General features: G+C 36.5%; 1 pseudogene; it reads left to right on the plus strand.

Annotated features, from left to right (window-relative positions):
* Positions 1-1,514: 1,514 nt before the first annotated feature.
* Positions 1,515-4,447, plus strand: LOC136828104 (cuticle protein 2-like; annotated as a pseudogene).
* Positions 4,448-10,915: the final 6,468 nt, after the last annotated feature.

The raw sequence follows: 10,915 nt of genomic DNA on the forward strand, positions 1-10,915 counted from the left end.
TGCACTTTTGCTTGCCTTTTCCTTTCTTTGGTTATTTCCATTTTCATCCTTCATTTCATATTCTGATCTGTTTCTCATGGCATTCGGTTTCCCTTTGAACTGTCATGTTTTGTTTCTCTCTTCTTTTCGTGCGTTTTGGGCAGTCTTCATGCCCCATTGCACGGTTTCTTTCTGGCTCCTATCTGTGCTTATTTCTTGGTATCACGAACAATGTCTTTCTTCTAGGTAATTTCTTCTATTTTCGTTTGTCATTTTCATCTTTAATTCCACTTCTACGTGCCCTTTTATAAATCCGCTTGGGCGTCTTCTTTACAATATGTATTGCTTCATCTCTTTTTGGGCTTCTTTCCCCTCTTTATTTGAGCTTCTTTATCCGACTGCGGCCTGTTCTTCTACCGGAATTCATTTGAGAGGAATCGTTACCTTTGTTCCTTTATAACTTGGACTTTTCCGAAAATTTGGCTAAGTTTCATAATACATACATACAGGTATAATTACATATATTATATATTGTACATATATTCATATATGTGTATATACATATATAAATGTATATACACAATATATACACATGTATTTATATATATATATGTATATATATAATATATATATATATCAAAGAAAGAGAGAGAGAGAGAGAGGTCAGCGATTGTTCTTAAGTTTCTTGGTTCTTTTGGCCTTTGTGAACAGCTAGGAACTCGAAGAAGGGCGCAAGGAAGATAACACATTTCCTGTTCAGGTTTTTTCTTTTTCTTTGCCTCTCTCTTCTCTGCCGTTCGTTTCTCCTCATCTAACTGTTAAGTTTTTGAGTCAGTAAAGGTCATCTGACCTCCGAAGATGAAGTGGGAGGGGCGATTGGTATTGCTCATGACATGTGAATGCTCATTGTTTACCCGGAGTTTTCGGCATGTTTTTTTCTTTTCTTTTTAATCTGTTTTATCTTGTTTCCCCTCGTCTCCTTCTCTCGTGTCTTTGTCTTCTTCCAAAACACACTCATAATTACTCAAAATTGGTCGAGGTTTCCAACGTTCCCACGAGAATACTTTTACACTTTTTCATTTCTCATCTGTTTCAGTGCAAGCAAGTGTTATTAGACCTGCCTCTGCAATTACTGCATTCGCAAGCGGCCACAAAAACTGGAGTACAAGTCCCGGTTCTACTTAGAAATGTATTTGGTGTACGCAGAGGGCCAGTATTGACAATGACACCCTCATCTGATAACCCCATCGTCTGTTAATTCCGTTTCAGGCAATGATTATGGATGGTGAACTCATCCACCTCATCCAGGAACTCGAAGAGCTGTCCTGGAAAATCCTGGATACCTGGAGCTTACGTTATGCGGATGTTGCTGTCTTAGGATGTAATTACCCTTTCAAGATTTCGTCGTCTTCTTCCCGGTCAAAACATCCTCATGCCTCGAGCGATGATACCAGGGCCTTGCTTGAAATCTCCGTGATTCCTCACACCCCGTTTGTAAACCCACGCTTTCCTTCTCCGGAGGTCGTGACCTGTTTTAAACTCTGGTCTCAATGAGAGTGATGGGTCGCCGCCGCCGCCATTTTTCCTTTCCCGGGAGTCTCTTCGAAGAGGAGCACCGAACCAAGGTCAAGGAGATATGGACATGTATATATAGACTCGAGTGCCTCGTCCCATCACCATACTCCGTGCATCTGCCTTTGCATTCGGATCTGCCTCTTCCACTTTGTCCTTTCCCTTCGAGAAAGATGCTGTTTGTAAGTTTCTGAGATGTTCCTGGGGGTTACTGACTACAGAAGTTCACAGGGGACTCTCTCTCTCTTTGCCTGTCCCTCTGTCTCATCCACATGCTCGTGTATAAAATCTGAGTCAAATGAGAAACCTCAACATTTTCTGATTTCTAAGGTTTCTTGCCTTTAAAAAGTAAAGCCTCTGCAAGCAGTATCAAAATTTCACTGAGAATGCCTTTTAAAACATAAAACTAGTTTCACAGAATTCTGCATTAAAAAAATTACTTTAAATATTATCGTTGCTTGTGGATTTCTTATTCCTCCGTATTACATCTACAAAATTTTTCTTAAGCTAACAAGCCTCGGTTCGTAATCAGAGCTGGTAAAATTGGCTTGGGGTTTTCAACGACACCTGCGATGTCGCCCAACTGTTTTTTATTTCATTTCTTTTCATGCCTTTTATATAATTTTATAGATGTCGCTCTAATAGCCGTTTGCTAGTTCTAGATATAATTCTTCGACTTTTGTTGTGAATTTACAACTAACCTTTTATTGTTGCAATATTTCTGGACTGTTCACATCTTGCACGTAAACTCTTGCAAAGTCATAATGTTCATCAGTGTCACGTTTTTATATATCTAAAAGTTGTATATATAAGCTTCGCATACGTACGCTCACATACACACATTTACAATATAGTATATATATATAATATAAAATAAATCGTCTCTGTATTTTAATTCTATATTTTGTGATCAACATTAGAATATTTACCATAATTTCTACACTATTATTATCTTCTCTCTTCATACTGAACGTATTTTGCAATTTCCTCCTTTTCCTATAAGCCGGACCATATTGAGTATGCTAATCTCCCGAATTTCGTGAATTTTCGTTCCCATCAGTAAATTAAGCGCAAAATTACTGCTTTAACTTTTTAAAAAGTGAAGCCTGTGTTTTCTCATCCATTCATGTAAAAGACTTTAAATGGAATAACCTAAGCCTTGACCCCAAAGACCGACTACGAATATCCACTTTCCTCAAAGAACTTACCACTACTTAATAAATATGTTTTTATGTCGATTCTTTTTATTCCTATTTCCCTTGTTCTGTATTTCCTCAAAGACCTACCATGGGATTCTCCGCTTTAATTAATTGATTGATCGATTAATTTACAGGTGGTTCTCTCCTGCTTCGTTGCCCTGGCATGTGGTGCTCCGCAGTTTGCCGGAAGGCCTATCCACTACAATCCTACGGATGTGCCCCAGTACCGCCACATTGCTATTCTACGGGACGACCGCGTGGACCATGGAAACGGCAATTTCCAGTACGCCTTCGAGACCGAAAACGGCATCAACGTCAACGCTGTAGGGACTCCAGGGTCCAAGGGACAGAGCAACATCGAGGGAGCCTTCAGGTGAGTGTCTTCCTTCCAAACTTTTGCAAAGGGCAGGACCTGAAGTTCACGCTATATGACAAATACTGTATAGCGGCCATAATAACATTTACTAGTAAAATCGATGTTCAACAAAGGTTGTGAATTACGTATGCCAGTTCATGCTATATCTAACTGCTAGTTGAGCATGTAATTTTAATATACATTATACATACTTTTTATGCATAATATATTTAATATAGTCTTTGCTCATTAATCACCATCTACACATTAATTTTTAAAAGAGAGGAATATATATATATATATATATATATATATATATATATATATATATATATATATATATATATATATATATATATATATATATCTGTTCATAAATAGATATGAAATAGCGAAATGTACTTAGGGACATTTGATCCACCCCTGCTGCCAGCTAGTACTAAAACTTGCGGCGAAGCAGTGACTCATCCACACTGTTTCATGTTTAGTACTAACCGGGGGGGTCAAAATGTATTTTGCCGTGTTCAGTACTAGCCCTGGGTATTAAATTCCTACGTGAGTTTCGCTATCTGCCTGAAATTTCAGGCAATTGTGAAATGCCTGGTTTCGCTATTTGCCTGTAACATATATATATATATATATATATATATATATATATATATATATATATATATATATATATATATATATATATACATATATATATATAATGTATATATACAGTATATATTATATATATATATATATATATATATATATATATATATATATATATATATATATATATATAAAAAATATAATATGCTCTTTACAAATTTTTAAAACCATAGAATTTCTTTTTAATATATATAAATATATATATATATATATATATATATATATATATATATATATATATATATATATATATATATATATATATATAATAATAACTCCTTTTACAAATTTTTAAAACCATAGAATTTCTTTTACCACGTAAATAATCCAAAGAATCATATAATTTCACCATTTACAGCTTCCCTCTTCCCGACGGTACCCTCGCCCAAGTCCGATACATTGCTGACGAATTCGGGTTCCGTGCTGATCCCCTGATCCCACCCCACCCCCACTCCCCGCCCACGCCATCGAGCAGATCCGCATCGCCGAGAGCAACGCGCTCGTGGGATCGTCTGGGAATAAGCTAGCTAGGAAGAGTCTTACAGGATCTACCTTTAATGACCTCAAGGCCAAACGATTCTTAATGCGAGGAAAATGACGAGGATTGTCTCCTAATTTATTGATGTCTTTCAAGGGATGCACGCATTCACTCTGTAAATTTATTGTGAATAAAGTTATACGCGAGTTCTTAGCTCCTCTTTAGAGAGATGAATAATCTCATTCACCCTTACATTTCCTCTTGCGCGCGAATAAGTACGTGGGTTCAATGTTCTGAATATACATGCAAAGGTGAAAAGCATGCACACGAACATATATTGATGTCACTATATATTAAATTTTAGGCATAAGTATCCTGCCAGTAAGCATAATTTCTTAAACATATTTCAATGCGTACGGGCTAACCGAGACAGGTAAAATCCCATTTCTCACTTAGCCTTTTCGAGGAAAAAAAAAAATGAAAACACACCTCGCTCTTTCATACGGAATATAGTTGAAATATTCAGGATATAAAGAGTAGGTATAAGGGTTCTAGAATCTATAGGTGAAAGGGGAAAACAATCATCAGACATATATATAGTATCTGCAGAAGTGGCATGGCTGTTATGCAGTTAGTTGGAGACAAACGAAAGGCTCTGGTGTACAGTAAAACTCAAGGGGGTGGGGTAACTGATAATGAGAAGAGAAACAATGCAACAGAAACGAGTCAAGCTTTGAGGTTAGAGGCTTTTTATATTTTTAATTCCTTGGGCCTGGGCAAGAAAATTACAACGTTTTCAGTCCCCTTACCTTCGCTAAAAAAAAAATAATAATTCTGCACAATTATCAAACCCTGGAACCAGAGATAATAATAAAAAAGCATAGATTACTGACAAGACGTGGACAATAGGAGAACAACTAGCTCCCTCAGGTTTATGGGCAATATGCAGTGAACTGCAGAGGCATATTGCACACGTGTGCTAAAAACGTTTCTAGAATATTTAAAAGGACAGGCAGCTACTCAGGTAATAACATACAGAGAAAATTCACCTGTTGGATTGATGTTCAAAAATATTCTAAGGCGAAAGAGTTTGAATTTGCTACTGCTGGGTAGTTCGAAGGAACTGTGCCACTAATAAGGCACAGAGAGAGAGAGAGAGAGAGAGAGAGAGAGAGAGAGAGAGAGAGAGAGAGAGAGAGAGAGAGAGAGAGAGAGAGCTATTCTGCATTAGCAGCTCTTGATAGATTTAAGGGCAATCTTTCTCTAATGACAGACGCAAAGTGGGCAAAGCATAAACAACGCACAGTTATAGATAAGAGGACTTCATTATTTGCATCAGAAGAGAAAATAAAAAAGACAGGAGCATTGCAAAGCACAGTGTTAGCAGCACGGGAACTGTCCTTTGTTCACAAAATATCAAGCTATCTTTGACCTGATGAGAACCGGTCAAGGATATTCTTATACTCTTATTCTCATGTTTCATTGAATTTCGAAATTATCTTCGTTGAAATCACCCGGATAATTTTATTTCATCTTTTTAATCTTCACGGTTAATCTGATCCATTTTACTCGTTTATTCTCACGATGAAATTATCGGTGATATCATCTATATGAAATATGCTGATTAGATTTGACAGATTAAAAGAAATAGCCAAGCGCACCTTCACAGAAATTTTAAAGTATGATCAAATAACGATTTTCATGCGAAACTCGTGACACTGAAAATGAACTTGCTTCACAAGAGATGTTGGTATTATTAAAATAAAATTTCATCCTAATATAGCTAAAGTTTTTTATCTATTAAAATATTTTGTGTAACGTTCTTTGGTTCAGTTGAGACAAATCATTGTAGGCTGTTATTTGATTGACGTGGAAACTCTCGTTTTCCTTAATATATATATATATATATAAATATATAAATGTAATATATATATATATATAAATATATATATGTATATATATATATATATATATATATATATATATATATAAATGTAACGAGAGAGAGAGAGAAAGAGAGAGAGAGAGAGAGAGAGAGAGAGAGAGAGAGAGAGAGAGAGAGAGAGCTAATGTTTTGTCTTTAGACATCTCAGCTGATAAATTTTCGTATCTGCTGTCAAGATTAAATTATTTCTTTGCTATATCTAAGGATATTTTCTGAGACTGGCACTCTGCAAAAATGGTAATTACAGAGCTATTCATCCCAATAAAATTTCTCTGGAAACGGGTAATCCTCTGTTATTGTTTCTTGTAATTATTGGGATATGCATGACTGAAGAGAAATAACCCAACGTGAATGGTTTGAGTAAAAATAGTTTGAGTAAAAATAAAGAAGCCGGCAGGCAGACACAGATGAAATGTTGAAGTTGTCAACTCAAAACGGACACAATTTGCATATCAGCTGCAGCACACTGAGTCATTGTTCCTAATACTGCGTGTTGCGAGTCCTAATTCTGAGGCTACTTCTCTCATGTAAGACACAAATTGCCAACATGCATTATCTATGACAACACGATAATATATGATTTTACTGAAGGCGAAACCTAACGAAGTTGTATAACCAGTCTGGACACCTTACTTGAATGCCCGTTCGTTAGACCCTTCAATTACGGAAGTTTTTTATTTTATTATTTACGAAAAGTTAATACATAAGTTACTGTATAGTCTATGACCTATAGAACAGGAAAAATATATCAGAACCTGATGTATGACAGAACCTCATCATGTAAACGTCACAATCTTTTGCTGTGGCATTCATGCCAGTCTTCATAATGAATGAATAATCATGAATATCCTGTGCATAAATGCACCAATCAGCGACTTGATAACGCGCAATCTTCGACCCCAATTAACGACGAATTGTTAAGACCCTCAGTTTTGGCCCGCATTTTGTAACCGAGTCTTATGTAACAGTTACGCTTCGTTAATCGCTGAGGGCGTTACTGTCATCTCCCTATCGTCACTTTCATCGCAGTTACGTCATTAGGGACATGACTGCGAATCCTTGCGCGCAGAAGGGCGCGTCACCCGGGGAGGAAGAAAACTGCGTGTCACGACACCTTTCCATAAAGATGAAAATCTACAGCTTGACCCTCGACCCGGGCACATCCCTCGCCCGTGATTCACTGTTCAGAAAAACTCACTGCTGAACTCCCGCAATACCTTTCTTGGTAAGTGCTTGTTGAGAAGGTCAGCAATGCCCAGGTGGGTACCGCCTCCTGCAGCACTGGCTGCTGAAGACATTCCTTGGGAGGCTGGAGGATGTTGGCACCTAGGGTATTACCCGTTGTTCCAGGGGGATCCGACGGACGGGGGTTCTGGAAGGGTATTCCCCGTCACGGAAGAGAATGGGAAAGAAGGTGCCATTTCACACAAAAGAAAACGTGAAAGGCTTCCTTTACCCTAGGGGACTGCACTAAATTCTAGTCTGGTAATGTACAGTCAACACTAGGTCTGGAACTATATTTGTAAGGCTTTTTATATAGATTGCCTTGTTTTTGTTATCATATCAAAATAATGCGAGCGTCATAAAAGTGAACTGAAAGGAATCGCATGTGATTCACTGTGAAACAACATGACCTATTTGCTGTGAAGGTTTTATGATAATTATATCTTACCTTGCGTCACCGTTTTTCTTAGTACACAGTAAAAAACAAACCTCCTCCTGTGTCTTTTAAAGCTAATCTAATTCAGGTGACAGGTGGGGGACAAAAGAAATCTCTTTGTTCGGAACTAGACTTAGCAAATTATTAAAACAAAGGTTATACACCTTAAAGATGGTCCTGAACGAGTAATTCTTACCTCCAAGGTATAATTCTCTCCGCTTGCAAGCGTATTAGCAATCGTTGTTGATTCTTTTATCATGTAAAACCATCCATGTCCGAAGGAAATGAAATAAACAGCAACATTATAAACTTAAAGTGAAGTTGCGCTTTGAGAACATTTGGCCATTGAGAGAAATTTCTCGACGTTTTGGAATTTATTTATTATTTCTCAGTCCCACCTTAATTACGACGAGTGTTTCTATACATGTCGTGACTTGCGTTGAAATGACTTCATTAACATTCCTTCGTGTGGACTAGATAATTATGCGATAATTATAATCATCTACCAAAAATAGACGGTATCACAATGGGCATTATTATTATGTCAGGATAAAGTGAAAGTATTCACAACAACTCGATCCTCACACCAAAAAATCATAATCGGGATGCTCATGATAGTAAGGACTAATCTGGTGCTAATTTCTAATCATCTTCATCATTATCGGCACAACCGTACAATGACTATATTTATCCGATTCCAATTTCCAACCGTACCTGACATAAACAGCACGCCCTCAAGATAAAATGGAACAATAATGATTTAACGTAAAGAAAGAAAGAGAGAGTTCTGCCCTAAAGTTAGATTTATCTCGCTTTGAACGTTTCACCTTTGCCTTGTTACGTCCAAGTCCGGTACCTGCCCCAGGACGCAATCAGATACAACGAAAATGAGAAAATGGCCTCGCCTCTCGCTGCGACGAAAGGCCGCGAGAATTTTGAGCAGGGCAGATTTCATGCCGACTTTACCTGTCGGATATCCGGGGCTCAGGAAAGGTGAGGGGGCCACGACCGATGTTTCACTCAACGCTTAACGGGATTTGGTAACGCTTACAAAGAATCGTCGAGGAGAAAACATATTTACACACTTGAGAATGCTTAAACAGGATATATATATATATATATATATATATATATATATAAAGTGACTATTCTAATATATATATATATATATATATATATATATATATATATATATATATATATATATATATATGTGTGTGTGTGTGTGTGTGTGTGTGCGCGCGCACGTATATATGTCATACGTATCTGGTAAAGTGACTAGTGATTATACACACACATATATATATATATATATATATAATCTACTAGTCACTTTTACCAAATACGTATGTTTATATATAATATATATATATATATATATATATATATATATATATATATATATATATATATATATATATATATATATATATATATATATATATATAATTACATAATCACTAACAGTTCCTGGAGGTGGGTGAAAGGCGGTCTCTCAAAGTAAGTAAAAGCAAAGGGATAATTAATATAATAAGACACGACCTATATTTTCCCAACAATATAAGCAAACTGGAAAGGAAAATAAAGTAAACAACATATGAAAATAGCGATAAATCAGAAGGCAAAATAGCGAGAAAAAGAATCTGATAAGTAAAAGAAAGACGATTCTACAAACTTTTAACATTTCCAACATGAAACCTGTTTTTAAATTATGCCTATAAATCTATGTAATCTCAATAGCTTGTGAACAAACAACCTGCCCTGTCTTGCGATGTCTGCGTCCCCTTTTGAATGGCAAATAGATTTAAGAAATGGTCTGGCTATTCCCTTCGGTGAGTCAGCACGTGAGGAACTAGTTTTTGTTAGCGAGCATATGTTACTTGGCTACGATAGGTCAGCTACGATAATAACGTGTAAAACGCGTTTACTACCAATAAAATAGAACTCTTCGGCTTCCTCGTTCTAAACGGATATTTCACGTTATCTGAAGTACGTCTGCTACACTTTTAGATTCTTGTCTACCTTTCATATTGAGATATGTTGTTAGTGCTTCAATACTATTAGTGAAAAGCATTTTTTCTATCTAAACCGGGATTGCCGTGTATTATGAAACCCGTTTCATGTATGGTAACTTGCTATTTCATATCGCAATATTCAAAATCTTTAGTATAGTTTCCCCCACTGTGACACGAAACCAGCCACAGTTAACAGAAGAAACAGGTGGATTCAAAACACCCATCACAATATAATGACAAAGAATTTGAGAGCCATCGAACAGAGACACAATAGGAGGGGAATTGGAGAAAGTAGCTTATAGCATTAGCTTACATTTGCTCCTAAAATGGTACGCTGGGCAGGACTTCCCAACCCTCCGTTATAAGCACGTGATGGATGGCTGTGTGCAACTAAACTGGCCCTAGATATCTGGCCTTAAGTCTCGAAGACTTTTTTTTTCAGATTTCTATATATCCAATTGATTGGGATGGTCACACTATCATCTCTAGTAAGTTTATGGGTAGAAATAATGGTATTAGATTTATGAAATCTTTCAGCCGGTCTTGTACCCAATTTTAATTTGTTTTAATCCTATTTGATGCAATAATCTTAATGGAACCAAAACTTTACTTGCACACCTTTGAATTCTGTTCATATACTACAGTATATTATTTTCTTAGATTAAAAAAAAAACGTTCAAAAAAGCTGAGCTACATACATGCATACATACATACATTAGTTTATTATTGCTGAAGCTGCGCTGATAACTCCAATCTCATGTTTGTTTACATTTAGTCTGAGGAAAATAAAAGCTGGTTTTAGCGGTTTTCAGTAGAATTGTCACTGAATACCCTTAAATATGAATGAAAATTAAACGATACGAATCTCGTTGCCCAGAATCAGGTGCACTAGAATATTATTCATCTCGAATTTTGACAAAGGCATTAAAAAGCAATCGATTCCGAGGGGTTTGTTTCAACAGATTTTTAAAATTTCAAAGTGGAGGGTTATTCAGAGAAATACGTGACGACTTTTGTTCCAAGACATGGTGTTATTGTAGTGACTATTTCGAAGC

This window comes from Macrobrachium rosenbergii, chromosome 42 (assembly GCF_040412425.1).
Source record: "Macrobrachium rosenbergii isolate ZJJX-2024 chromosome 42, ASM4041242v1, whole genome shotgun sequence".
Classification (NCBI taxonomy): Eukaryota; Metazoa; Arthropoda; class Malacostraca; order Decapoda; family Palaemonidae; genus Macrobrachium; species Macrobrachium rosenbergii.